This window comes from Bufo bufo, chromosome 1, assembly GCF_905171765.1.
Source record: "Bufo bufo chromosome 1, aBufBuf1.1, whole genome shotgun sequence".
In the NCBI taxonomy this organism is placed as follows: Eukaryota; Metazoa; Chordata; class Amphibia; order Anura; family Bufonidae; genus Bufo; species Bufo bufo.
In genome coordinates this window covers 778504268-778519643 of record NC_053389.1, presented here as the reverse complement: position 1 = coordinate 778519643, position 15376 = coordinate 778504268, and the positions used below count along the sequence as shown (strand labels likewise).

The window sequence follows — 15376 nt, the reverse complement described above, 5'->3', positions numbered from 1 at the left end:
TATTTTGCCACTATTACATGACAAAAAGATCTTTAGAACATATAAATGCACCGGTGAACTGCAAATAGGCCCTAATTTTTTTCCACTTATACACTCCACAAAAAGCTTTAGAACATATAACAGCACAGCTGAACATCAAATATATTTTTCTTTTGCCACTAATACACGACAAAAAGGGCTTTAGAACATATAATTGCACCGCTGAATAGCAAAAATATTTTTATTTTGCCACTATTACACGACAAAAAAGTCTTTAGAACATATGACTGAACCGCTGAATGGATCCTGTCTGTGTAGTAGCTGTAAGGCCTATATGGTCTGACCAAATGATGACCGAGTGAAGGCGGATGCTCAACAGACAGGATCCGTTTTTTGGGGGTTATTGTTCTGACAGATCAGAGGAAGGGCAAAATAATCAGTGCCACTAATACACAACACAAGGGGCTTTAGAACATATAGCTGCACCGCTGAATGGCAAATATATTTTTCTTTTGCCACTAATACATTACAAAAAGGTCTTTAGATCATATAACTGCACCGCTGAGCGGCAAATATATTTTACTTTAGCCACTAATACATGGAAAAAACGGCTTTAGAACATATAACTTCCCCGCTAAACAGCAAATATATTTTACTTTTGCCACTAATGCATGATAATATGGACTTTAGAACATATAACTGCCACTTTTGCCACTAATTCACGACAAGAAGGGCTGTAATTTTCGCACTTCACCACACAACGGCTAATAAGCCCTTTCCCCCCCACTAATACAAGCCAAAAAATGCTTTAGAACTAGTGATGAGCGGCAGGTGCCATATTCGATTTCGACGAAATTCGCGAATATTCGATAGAATATTCGTTTTATATTCGTCGAAATCGAATATTCGTCATTATTCTTGTTATCGCGATTAATATGCGATTTTAACTTAAATGCTACTCTCCTATTGAAATAGCAATGTGATTAATTCAAGTTATAATAATCGAATTTCGATTTTAACTTAGCACTGCTATATTCCATATTCGTTAATTCTAGCCTAATATGGAATATAGCAGTGCTAAGTTAAAATCGAAATTCGATTATTATAACTTGAATTAATCGAATTGCGATTTCAACTTGGACCTGGTTTACTATGGTTGGCTTGGTAGAATTAGCTAATATGACGAATGTATATTGTATATCTTTATATATGTATATTGTCTATATATCTATATATATGTATATTGTATAATGTATATCTTTACTATAGAGACAGCTAAGTTTAATTCGCTACGCGATTATATTACTTAGCTTTTTTTATAAATAGAATAATTATAATAATTATCAGGTATTATAATTATTCTATTTATTTTTTTTAAAAAGCAGTCATATAATCGCATAGCGAATTAAACTTAGCTGTCTCTATAGTAAACTTTCCTATATGATTGCTAGAAATAGCGAAGTTGATGAATAGGTAGCTAAAACGAAGATGCAGAATACTTTGTTATCTTCGTTTTGTGGAATATGACGAATACATTCGTTATATTAGTTTTGTGGAATATGACGAATACATTCGTCATATTAGCCAATTCTACCAAGCCAACCATAGTAAACCAGGTCCAAGTTGAAATCGCAATTCGATTAATTCAAGTTATAATAATCGAATTTCGATTTTAACTTAGCACTGCTATATTCCATATTAGGCTAGAATTAACGAATATGGAATATAGCAGTGCTAAGTTAAAATCAAAATTCGATTATTATAACTTGAATTAATTGCATTGCTATTTCAATAGGAGAGTAGCATTTAAGTTAAAATCGCAATACACGATTATTTAAATCGCATATTAATCGCGATAACAAGAATAATGACGAATATTCGATTTCGACTAATATAAAATGAATATTCTATTGAATATTCGCGAATTTCGTCGAAATCGAATATGGCACCTGCCGCTCATCACTATTAACGAATATGGAATATAGCAGTGCTAAGTTAAAATCGAAATTCGATTATTATAACTTGAAATAATTGAATTGCGATTTCAACGTAATTCTCAAATCCGTACATTCTAGTATATGGAGACGTTCCCATGAGCACGGAAGTCGGCAGAAGCGGCAACGGGCACTGACTGTAGCAGCCAGGAAGCCAGGAATCCAAAGGACAGGTAAGAACAACTTTAGGGAAGTGGGAAAGAAAAAAATATAACAATTAAAAAAATAAAATAAAATAAAAAAATAAAAATTTGAAATATCTAAATTTATATCACTATATTCGAAATATTCGCGAATTAGCGAAGTGCCGATATTCGCGAAAAAAAACGATATTCGAATATTCGCGCTCAACACTAGTTAGAACATATAAGTGCACCGCACAAGGGCATAAGATAAGATAAAATAAGATGTAGAAATATTTCCTTGTAATAAACCCTGTTAATGGCTGTATAAAACAACACTTGCACCCCAATAACAAGAACGGTTTGCTGGAATTACAGAGCAGTATAATGCAAATTGGGTCCCTAGTCAGTGCAGCAAGGTGTAATAGCTATTACCCAGGCTGTAACCTCCCCTACTCAACCCTGTTCAACATAAATGCTGTGGAATGATTCCTCCCTATCCTTTACCTACACCTTGAATAATATTTCCCTGCACTTGTAAATCGTTTTTTTAGTACAATGAAGTTTTTCCTAGCACTGTCCCTAGCACCTGCTGACGTCTCTCCCTGCACTAAGTACACTGGAAAATGGAAGAATCCAAGATGGCTGAGGCTACTAATAGGTCTGTGACATCGCAGGACTGGCTGGCTGCTGATTGGCTGCATGCATGGCATTATGGGTGCTCTCGTCTTCCCAGAGTTCCTTGCTCCATGTCCTCACAGATGCAGTAACCATTTTAGGAAAAAATGTGATTCGTTACCACAAAGTGTGAGGAAATTTGGATTCGGTACGAATCAAATTTTTCCTGAAATTTGGATTGAATTCCACTTCGTCAACTTCGATTTGCTCATCTCAAATTATAATTTTCTTTATTCACTACTCAAAGGGATTAATTAATTCCTAGAGCACTAGTAATTTCCCAAGACAATATTTAAGATTGATTATATAGCCGAGCCGTATTGTCTGAAACACATTATAGAAGGAAATAAACTGAACGGGAAGGACACATACAATATATGATGAAAAACATGGTGAGCATTTAATGGACATAAAATTTAATTTCTTCTTTAATGATCTTCAATTTATTTAATATTACCCATTAATGTAACTCGAAAGTCACTTTTAGAACAAAAATATAATTTGTTAACTTTTTTATGGAGTCAATGTCAAGTCCTGAAGAACATACAGAAAGAGACAGGCCATCTAGACCTCTTTATCTTCTATTCCTCAACATGTACCTCTGACAGAAGACTGTGAGATACGGTATACAGGTATACAGTGGCATACTTCACCCATTGACCCTATTGTGTCATACACTTGGTGCATAGGGGCCTATTGATGCATTAAGACTACAGTATGTCCTGGGAAATATCCTGAATTGCAAAGTGAACAGTCTCACCTGCATCCTCAAACTCATTCTATGACCTAAAACTTGATGTATATCTGGAATCCAATGTTGAACTTCATACACATATTTCTGAGGTGGATTTGCAGTTTGTCATGCCATGGACCTGCAAGTGCGTTAGCCCCCTTGAAGGTCCTCCAGCTAGCCAAGTTTTTCATGTGGATTTCACAGAGATTGCATTTCAAGAAATAACATGTCTCTTCGTTGTTTCCTAAACCATGGATTTTAAATCTGTGGTGGAAAAAAAAAAACTGTTGGCTTCTGAATACTTGTGGATTACACATGGATTTTGGCATATGGAATTCATGTGAAAAATCCACAGTGATCATTTTCTAAGGCTCACCTAAAGATAAGGCCACAATGTCACATTTCCTAATGTAGTACCAGGGGTCAATCCGAAAAAGAGAAGTCATGTATGTCCTTTTATACTTTCTCACCTTCAATGATCCACTTCTGATTTTGGCTTTAAAAAATGCATTGGGAAACTTGACTGTGTGGTCGTATCCTAACATATCTTTTAAGTTCTTCTTACAAAGTATATATCAGTTGTTTCATTGTAATAGTGAAATTAGGGACATACTAAATGTCTACCATTGGCTTGTTATCTTACAGAATAATGTGACACTTGGACATTTTCTTCCATTCTTCAGCCACACATTTTGTACTGTCTGGAATCAAAAAAGGTATGACCTCTATTTTAAACCACTCTTCAGTGAGGTTGGACTGTTCGATAGCTATTTTTTTTATAGTGTTGAGCACGAATATTCGAATAGCGAATTTCAATTGCAAATATTGGCACTTTGAGAATTTGCTAATATTTAAAATATAGTGCTATATATTCGTAAATTTGAATATTCGTTTGTTTGTTTTTCCACAGTACACATGATCCCTCCCTGCTTCTAGCTTCTGGGCCAATGAGAAGGCTGCAAGAGCTTAGCAACTTCCCTAGCAACCAATTGGAAAGTTGCCTACCCCTTACTATATAAGAGAACCTCCCCACAGTCATTTTGTGCTGTTTCATGCAGTTGTGAGAGAGAGAGGAGTGTGATCTTTGTTCTGTGCTGAATTCCTATGACTTCTGATACCTCATATATATAATCCAGATAGTGTTAGATAGTGTAGGTTACTGAGTGAATAGTGTAGCTTATAGGTTCCAGTGTAGGGTGTTAGGGACATTATGTAGTTAGCGCATATATATAATCCAGATAGTTAGTGGTAGATAGTCAGTGTAGGTTAGTTAGTGAATAGTGTAGCTGGTAGGTTCCAGTGTATGGTGTTAGGTACATTAGTTAGGTAGCTCATATACAGTATATAATCCAGATAGTTAGTGTTAGCTAGTCAGTGTAGGTCAGTGAGTGAATAGTGTAGCTTATAGGGTCCAGTGCAGGGTGTAGTGTAGGTTAGATAGAGAAATAGTAAAGTGTAGGCTTTTGCTGTGTTTTAGTGTTATAGGGTTTCGTGTGGGTAGTGATTAGTGTCAGCGGCTTTTGTCTTTAAAAAACCAAAACAAAAAAAAAGTATTTTTCTGTGTTTTAGAGTTAGTGTTTTAGGGTTTCGTGTGTGTGTAGTGATTAGTGTCAACGTCCTTTGTCTGTGAAAAAAAAAAAAAGTCTTTGTGTTTTAGGGTTAGTGTTTTAGAGTTTCGTGTGGGTAGTGATTAGTGTCATCGTCTTTTGTCTGATTTTCTATGTCAAGTCTACAAAGATGAAGCAAAGCTGCATTCGTTTTGTGGGGTACGTTTACCGGCTGTTCGATGTAACTTGAGAACACATGGTGCCTTCAAAACAGACTCCAAACTCCGCTCTGCTGGATGACAGTGTAGGTGCTTCCCTGTGTCCGCCCCTTCCTGGTGAAAATTGCCCCGGGTTGTGTGACACTACCCCCCGTGTGTAGAGCCAAGCCTAGCAGCTAAAGGCTTATTCTGCACCATGACATGCGATCGATGATCCGGGCTGCGGACTGGAGGCAGCCGCCGAGGACCCCGCCAGAAGCCGGGGACCATGACTCAGTCATTACTGAGGGGAGGGGAACTGATCCCGGCGGCAGAGCCTGGGAAACTTCCACACCCAAGCCGAGGCAAGCTGGTTCCTCACTGGCTTCTGTGCTCTGATGGGCAGAGGATGGCTGGGTGCTGCCAATGGTGGGAGCACAGCGTGTGTGTGGCGCTAATCATGTATGGGTCGTGCGATCTGCGGTAACCATGCCTCTTCACTGACAAAAGGAGGATGACAGAGCCGCTGCTAAACCATGCCAGTCCTGCTGCCCTCTGGCTTGGAGAAATCAGCACACGGGGCGCAGTGTTCTTCTCTAGACTCGATGTACCCGATATGGAAACTGAGAGCAGACCGATGCGGGCAACGTGTGGAGCTAATGTCGTACTAATTTATTGTGGGCTGTACAAACTTAAAATACAACCGATAAACAATTTTGTCTAAGGAAAATATTGCTTTTTGTATGCATGGGAGCACATTCCTGCTCTAGACGACAAACCTGCTGCTGTAAGAGGTGTCTAAGTTAGTTTGGTTGTTGCCCAGGTCTAGTGGGGGCCCATTCCTGGGAACACATTCCTGCTACAAACAAAGAACCTGCTGCTGCTTTCAGAGGTGACTAAGCTTATTTTTGTTGTTGCCCAGGGCTTGTGGGGGCCCATTCCTGGAAAAACATTCCTGCTGAAAACAAAGAACCTGCTGCTGTCTGTTCCTGCTGGGTTAGGCTGAGCTATGTGTAGGCCTTGGACTCGACCATTAACATGTACCTGCTGCTGCTGTCTTTCCTGATCATGTTAAGTTATGTGTAGGCCTTATACTCCCCCGTTACCTTTATCTTCTGCTGCTGTCTGTCCTGATCTTGATGAGTTATGTTTCGGCCTTGTCCTACAGCGCTACCATTTCCCTGCTGCTGTCTGTTCTGTTCCTGCTGATTTAGGCCCAAATATGTGTACGCCGGACACTACAGCGTTACTATTTTCAAGCTGCTGCTGTCTGTCCTGATATTACTGAGTTAGGCCCAGCTATGTGTATGCTCTATACTACAACGTTACCATTTCCCTGCTGCTGTCTGGTCTGGTCCGGTTGATTTACGCCCAAATATGTGTATGCTTTACACTACAGCGTTACTATTTACCTGCTGCAGTCTGTCCTGCTCCTGCTGAGTTTGGTCTAGCTAGGTGTAGGCCTTATACTATACCCTTAACAATTACCAGCTGCTGCTGTCTGTCCTGATCCTGCTGAGGACTACCATCATGGACCACTTATTCGTCCTTTGACTTTATCAACTATCGAGTATTAGAATTCTCTTAAACTGGTGTGCATGCATAATTGTTTGCGCATCTGCTCTGTTTATCATATATTGTCAATATTTACACACATATTTTTATATATATATATATATATATATTCTTTTTAATAAAATACAATCATGCGGTGTTACGCTTCATTCACCAAAAAACTTATTTTAATTTATTTTATCTGTTAGAATTTTGCTCTACTTGGGTTTTGGGTGGCCCTGGTGTGGTTCTTACTAAAACTAGGTGGGGACCGCATGTGGGCTTCCATTTTTAAAAGGTCTTGTGCAGTTCACATTGTACAGGACTGATTGAGGGACCCTAATTAAATTTTATTATTTTATTATTTTATTATTTTCTTGTTTGTTTAAATAAGGATTTAGGTTTGAACATAGTGTTGTCTGTTGCCATGAATTCCATGTTGACCTCTCCACATGGTTGGGTGTGACTGGCGTTATACTCATCCGTGTGGTAATCCTGTTTTGGGAATGGAGCGTTATTGCCACATGTATAAATCTATATATACATTTTTATTTGATGTTACTTCTTGACAACTATGAAATTATACTGTGCACATGAGATTTTTATAGAAGCAAAGCTTCTCATTTTTTAATATAAACTGTGGTATATATAATATTCTTGAAGCTATGTCACCATTTTGGGAGTTAGTCTTTTCATTTCCAAGGTTTGCTATCATGTGACCGCATAGACAGGATGCGTTTGTGGCTCAGCTTGCATTCAGTTTCTGTTGCAAACACGTGATCTGTTATCATGTGAACACCCTGTCTATGGACACTAGCGGCCTGTGTGTGTTCCTCCTTCGATGCGGTAACATTATTGCATCTCATTTTTCGTTATGTAATGCGGAAGCAATGCATCAACATGCTCTGTTAACCAAACGGGATGGTATATTGGATCCATGCCGATTAATTCTTGGCCCCCTCCATTATGTTTTTAATCGTTAGAACGGATATTTTAATGACAAAATTGCTTTTTGACATTTTTAAAAAATCTGAAATGGTGATGAATTAAGGAGATAATATGAATTCACATACTGTAATGGAAGTTAATAATCTCTTAACAGTATGCATACTTGTATATTATTGATTTTTTTTTTTACATTATTTTTTATGTTTAGACACAGTACGAATCAAACACATTAAATCTAATTCAATTATTAATAGTTTTCATAATAATAATCACCTGAGTTTGTATTTGTAATTGGCATCATTCACTTTTGTCACTGTTAGAGAAAGATCCCATTGTGTGGACTGAAATGTCGCTTTTGGTTGAATAAACGCACATTTTCTTGAGGCTGTGCCGTGTCATGTTTATATATATATATATATATATATATATAGAGAGAAAGATTCAAGGCAGCACTCCGAGTGTAGCAGTTTGGGTGCCAGCGGCGACAACACCTTACCAAGGTGTGCAGTATAGAGTAAAGAATGACACCGCAGCACGTCCGTTTAGTGAAAAAAGTAAGACCCTTTATTCACCTGTGCGACGTTTCGGTCCGCTTACTGGGACCATTTTCAAGCAATACAACATTGTGAAGACTGTGCGTATTTATGCAGTCATGGTCAATTAACATACATAAGTGACAATCAATAAAACATACAAAAAACAAAGTATCTGATGTATATCATAAAAATACAAATGTGACAAGCCCAGAAGGTAGCTAAGATCAGAACCAGAATCTGTATATGTAAAGCTTCCAGGTATACATATTCATTGATAATACAATAAAAGTACAGAAGTGACAATTAACTGTGAATCGTTATCACCTGTAAATATGTGAAATTGACAGGACCGAGCGTGGAGTTAGGCGTGCTCAATGGTGGGAGGATAAACTGCTGCGAGTTGCGCCGCATGGATACGGCGTCCCGGAACTGCAAGTGCGCATGTCAGTGACGTCACTGTGAGTAACTCACGTGATCTCTCAGTGAAACGTCACATGACAAGCGGCATTACACATCGCTGTCATGGAAAAGAGTATAAAGCCAACGTCATAACGGAAAATTCCAAAGTAATTCAAGGATAAAGCACCCAGGGGATGTGGTCGGATGACGTGTCATCTTGCGATGCACTGTCACCAGACGTCTACGAGCACAAGAGGGGCAGGGGACAGCGGCAGCCGGCGACCTCCCACTAAGCTCGTCATAATTTAACCCCTTATCGGGTAGAGATCCTCCACAGTAGCTATGCAAATGCACTTATAACAGTGATAAATGTGTATTATATGATAAGCAGTAAGATCTTATCTGAGTGACACCACAGATTTTTTGTCTAAGTTAGCAGACGGGACGATGCCGGAGGACGCCATGCTGGCCTCCTTCGACATCGTCAGTCTGTATACTTCTATACAGCATGATATAGGGATGGCAGTTGTGGAATCCGCTTTAACTAACTCTGATTACACCATTGAGGCGCAAACTTTCTTTTTGGCTTTATTACGTATGATTTTACATAATAATTATTTCCTTTTTGGGGATGATTATTATATGCAAATCAGAGGGACGGCCATGGGGACGAATGTGGCCCCCACTTACGCCAACATGGTCGTCTCCCATTTGGAGGAACAGCATGTCTATGTATCCCACCACTTCAGCCATGTGCTGAGGTGGTGGAGATACATAGACGATATTTTTGTTATTTGGACGGGTACGGCCTCAGAGTTACACCTGTTCCATAATTATTTAAACAGCCTGATTCCTGACATACAATTTACCCTGGAATTTTCCACCAATATGCTAAATTTTTGGGATGTGAATGTACGTTGTACTGGAGGTGCATTGAGCACTGAGGTTTATACTAAACCCACCGACCGCAATACCATCCTGAGGTATGACAGTGCTCATCCCCGGATGATGGTGCGGTCCTTACCTTATAGCCAATTTATCAGGGCTAAATGTATAGTCAGTGACACCTCGGTGCTCAATGCGACTCTGGAGACCATGACACAAAACTTTAGAAAAAGACAGTACCCAGCCTCTATATTGCGGCAACAACTCAAACGTATTAACCAAAAAGAAAAAAGTGAATTGTTTCAGGGTACCCAACGGGAGTATCCCCAGAGAATACCATTTGTCTCTACTTTTTGTGAGGCAAGTCCACATGTTAACAAAATACTTAACAAACACTGGTCAATTCTTAAAACTGAACACAAAAACATCCCTGAATTCAGTAACAGACCGCTCATTTCCTACAAGAGAGCTTGTAACATAAAAGACAAATTAGTCAAAAATGACATAGGCTCACAAAAAAGCACACGCCAATTACTTTTGGCCCCTAAGAACAAAGGTAGCTACCCGTGCCTTCACTGTGTAAACTGCAAATACATGGTGAAGGGGCGAGTATTTATTCATCCACAAACTGGGATCTCTTACCCCCTCAAATTTTATTTGACCTGTGACTCATGTTTTGTGATTTATGTTTTATGGTGCCCCTGTAAATTATTATATGTGGGCGAAACCACATGTGACTTTAAGTCCCGGTTTAACCAACACCGATTTTCCATACGGAAAAAAACGTAAGGACTTGCCTGTCTCACACCACTTCGCGGACATGGATCATGCTGAAGGAGATCTCAAGTTCATGATCCTTGACCATGTTCCGTTACCGCGGACTGGTGGTGACCGCATAAAAATGCTAAAGAAACGCGAGTCTGAATGGATTTTTAAACTACAAACCATTCGACCAAAGGGCTTGAACGTAGAATATAGACCTTGGCTCTTCATATGATTTTTCGCAGTTCTGTTCCTGCCAGTGTATGTGTTGAAAAAATTGTTTTCTTGTTTTTAATGAATATATTTGGATAATATATTTCTTTTATTGTTTCACTTTCAGGACCTTATGTTGGAATGGCTTTGCTCAACGGGAGGCGAGATGCTCATTTTGGACATATGCGGCTTATCCCTGAATTACTGCTTATCATATAATACACATTTATCACTGTTATAAGTGCATTTGCATAGCTACTGTGGAGGATCTCTACCCGATAAGGGGTTAAATTATGACGAGCTTAGTGGGAGGTCGCCGGCTGCCGCTGTCCCCTCCCCCTCTTGTGCTCGTAGACGTCTGGTGACAGTGCATCGCAAGATGACACGTCATCCGACCACATACCCTGGGTGCTTTATCCTTGAATTACTTTGGAATTTTCCGTTATGACGTTGGCTTTATACTCTTTTCCATGACAGCGATGTGTAATGCCGCTTGTCATGTGACGTTTCACTGAGAGATCACGTGAGTTACTCACAGTGACGTCACTGACATGCGCACTTGCAGTTCCGGGACGCCGTATCCTTGCGGCGCAACTCGCAACAGTTTATCCTCCCACCATTGAGCACGCCTAACTCCACGCTCGGTCCTGTCAATTTCACATATTTACAGGTGATAACGATTCACAGTTAATTGTCACTTCTGTACTTTTATTGTATTATCAATGAATATGTATACCTGGAAGCTTTACATATACCGATTCTGGTTCTGATCTTAGCTACCTTCCGGGCTTGTCACATTTGTATTTTTATGATATACATCAGATACTTTGTTTTTTGTATGTTTTATTGATTGTCACTTATGTATGTTAATTGACCATGACTGCATAAATACGCACAGTCTTCACAATGTTGTATTGCTTGAAAATGGTCCCAGTAAGCGGACCGAAACGTCGCACAGGTGAATAAAGGGTCTTACTTTTCTCACTAAACGGACGTGCTGCGGTGTCATTCTTTACTCTATATATATATATATATACACAGTCAGGTCCATAAATATTGGGACATTGACACAATTCTAACATTTTTTTTTGGCTCTATACACCACCACAATGGATTTGAAATGAAACAAGCAATATGTGTTTTAACTGCAGACTATCAGCTTTAAATTGAGGGTATTTACATCCAAATCAGGTGAATGGTGTAGGAATTACAACAGTTTGCATATGTGCCTCTCACTTGTTAAGGGACCAAAAGTAATGGGACAGAATAATAATCATAACTCAAACTTTCACTTTTTTTTTATTTTTTTAAATGCTTTATTTTCAAATCAAGAAAATACAATGTGAACAACACCAACAGTGGTGTAATACGGTACCGAGCACATACAAAGCATTAATAATTTAGACTGTGCAGGATTAGACAGAGGACTGTTACATTTCAGAATGCAAAAAAACCCAGCCTAATTATTCTATATATCTCAAGCAATACATAGCAAAAAGGAGGTTCAGGATTCCATGTGGATGGACACTACGGATCTTTATGAAGGGGTGGGTTATGATATAGGTCCCAGAACCTGGACTTTCGTAGGGACAAGACTGGAGGTTAGAGGGGTTATTTAGTGTGACCTATTGAGTTTAGGTTCTCTCATCTATGTTGAATTTATAGCGGCGGAAGGAAACCTGTATTGTGTCCATAGGGCCCATCTTTTCATGAATATCAAGTGGGTTCTTGATTCCCACGAGGCTAGTTCTTCAAATCGATGTATTTGGTCGACCTTAAGCCTCCACTGTTCCATTGTGGGAACAATTGTTTGCAGCCAATATTTGGGGATCAACAAGCGGGCCGCTAGCAAGAGCTGCTTAAAAAGGTAAGAAGGAGCCAAAGAGGCCGTATTGTCAAAAAGAGTGAGCAGAGCCCCGTATGGAGAAACGGTCACGTTGGAGGAGCAAATTTGGTTGCATAATTGAAAGATCTCTTTCCACCATTTGTTAATGGGGGGGCACGACCACCATATGTGGAGGAAGGTGCCTGGTTCTTCTTGACATCTCCAGCATTTATTAGAGGAGGGTCTGGTGAAACGTGCTGACTTAATAGGCGTAATGTACCATTGTGACAATATCTTGTAACCGTTTTCCTGGGCTCTTACGCACCTGGATAATTTATGAGGGGCTTCAAATAATAAGGGAAGGGTTTGAATAGGAATATCCAAGCCCGTCTCCTTCTCCCAATAACGAATGAAAGCCGGTTTGGAAATTAGGGGAGGGGATCTCAGTTTGTTGTAGATAAGTGAGATTGTTTTTTTTGGGGGATTTGGGTTTATTATTAAGGCTTCAAACCAGGTAAGAGGCCGTTGGAGTTCACCTTTCGAATTGTTTTTTCGAATGAAAGTTTTAATAAGCGGAATAAGTGTAAGGTCACAGGGTTGAGGCTTAAGTAGTGATTTGATAGTGTCGGATGTGGGCATTAAGCCTTGAGGCTCTAGGAGGTGTAATATAGGGACTGTTGAAGATCTAATTGAATTGGAGAAAGAGTTGCGAGGTCCAGAAGAGGCGGAACCTAAAATATCACTGATTGTGGTCAGAGGGGAAGGGAATGGGACTGAGCAATGTGATTGGTTCCACCATTTCCATGTTTCGATGGTAGCTTTGATTATTGGGTATGACTGGAGACTAATGGAGGGAGGGGGGTCAGAGCCTAAGCATATAGCACGGGCTGGCATACCAATGATGTTTTGTTCTAATGCGACCCAGGACTTGTTTTTTGAATTTCTCAACCAATCGATGACTCTAGTCATTGATATAGCTCTCCCATAAAGTTCAGGATCTGGCAGGCCAATTCCACCTGTGGCTCTAGATCGGGACAGGAAGGAGTAAGAGAGTCTGGCTCTTCTGCCGTTCCATATAAATGCACTAAATTTTTGTCTGAGGGCGGTATAATAAGAGTTTGGGATAGGAATTGGTAGGACTTGTTGAAGGTAAGTGAGGCGGGGGATGACAAGGGAAGAAAGAAGGTTTTTCCTGCCAAACCATGAAAGTGTCGGGGCTGATTTGTTGAGTTTATCTAATGCTTCAAATAAGGAGGATTTCATGGGGGTGAAATTGAGTGAGAAGAGATCGGAGGTGTTTGAGCTAATCTTTACTCCTAAGTAAGTTACAGTGGGGGATGATCAGTTGAATGGGGAGTTTACCATCAAGGAGCGTTTGAGTTGATGAGATAGGCCCGTACTAATAATAATGGATTTACTTTCATTAATCTTAAAATCCGAAACCTCACTGTAGCTCCTTAGATGCTCCTGAATTAAAGGGAGGGAAACTCTAGGGTTGGAGGTCATAATCATGACGTCGTCTGCAAAGGCGGCGAGTTTATGGCTCCTGCCTCCCAAAAACGTTCCCTCAATCCTAGTGTCTGCCCGAAGTTTTATTAAAAAGGGTTCCATAGCTAGGATGAATAGAAGGGGGGATAATGGGCATCCCTGGCGTGTACCGTTATGTATTCGAAAAGGAATGGAGAGGTCACCATTGACCATGACCTGTGCTGTGGCTTGCTCGTACATGGCAAATACCGCCTTGATATATGGACCAGGCAGGCCGAACAGATCTAGTACGTGACTTAAGTAATTCCAATTTATACGATCAAACGCTTTTTCAGCGTCAGTACTGAGGAGTACTAGTGGAGAAGAAGTGCATTTGGCATGGCAAAGTATATTAATAACTCTAGCCGTATTGTCTCTGCCTTCCCTACCACGGACAAAGCCCACCTGGTCCATATGTACCAGAAGAAGGAGAAGGACTGCCAAGCGGTTAGCCAAAAATTTCGCTAGAAGCTTAAGGTCAATGTTGAGTAAAGATATAGGCCTATAATTAGCACACGCTTTGGAGTCCTTCCCCTCTTTAGGAATCAAAGCAATATGCGCAGTCGTCATGTCTCTAGAAAGGGAGATATTTTGCAAGGTTTGGTTGCAAACATTGAGTAGGTAAGGCAGGAGTTGTTTCTTGAAAGTTTTGTAATAAGAGGCGGGAAGGCCATCTGGTCCTGGACTTTTACCCTGGGGCATTTGGGCCAAAGCTATGGATAGCTCCTTGATGGTAAATAGAGCCTCTAGGGAGTGTTTCTGTTCAACGGATAGGGTTGGGCATGACAGAGGTTTCAAGAAGGTGTCAATTAATGAGTGAGCAGATGGGGAAAATGAGGAAGGGATATTATAAAGGGCTTCATAAAAGTCCCTAAATTGGGCCGCTATTTTTGATGAGGCGAAAATTGACTCGCCTTTCGGTGAGGAGAGTTGGTGTATATAATTGTCTGCCCTCCTGGCCTTAATTCTGCTTATTAAAAATTTGGTGGCTTTGTCGCCATGTGCATAGAACTTGTATTGGGAGTTAAGGTAATACTTTGCTGATTTACTCTGTAATAGGGCCTTCAGTTCTGCTCTGGCTTTGGATAGTTCTTGAAGTTGAATCTCAGTCCTAGATTTTTTATGGCCTACTTCAAGCTTCCTTATTGTGGAGAGGAGATTATTTATTTTGCCTTCCCGCAGTTTCTTTAAATGGGAGCCAATGCTAATAAATTCGCCTCTAATAAAGGGTTTATGAGCATCCCATGTAACTTGGGGAGATAATTCTGGAAGGGAGTTGAGTTTAAAGTATTCATCCAATAATGTGGCTATTTTTTCAACAGATTCAGTGTTACCTAGGATGGATTCATTCAGTCTCCAACTAAAACTCTTGGGTTTTTGCATAGGGGAGGTTACCATTAGGTATATAGGAGCGTGGTCGGATAGGTGTATAGACCCAATGCTAGCCTTTTGGCATAATTGTAGGTGCTCTTTAGAT

The 15376-nt window shown here is 40.0% G+C and overlaps 1 protein-coding gene across 1 annotated transcript in view; it reads left to right on the top strand.

Moving 5' to 3' along the window:
* The window catches only part of LOC120987235 (olfactory receptor 1009-like), a 61013-nt gene that overhangs the window by 14111 nt on the left and 31526 nt on the right, over window positions 1-15376 (top strand). The window lies entirely within an intron of this gene.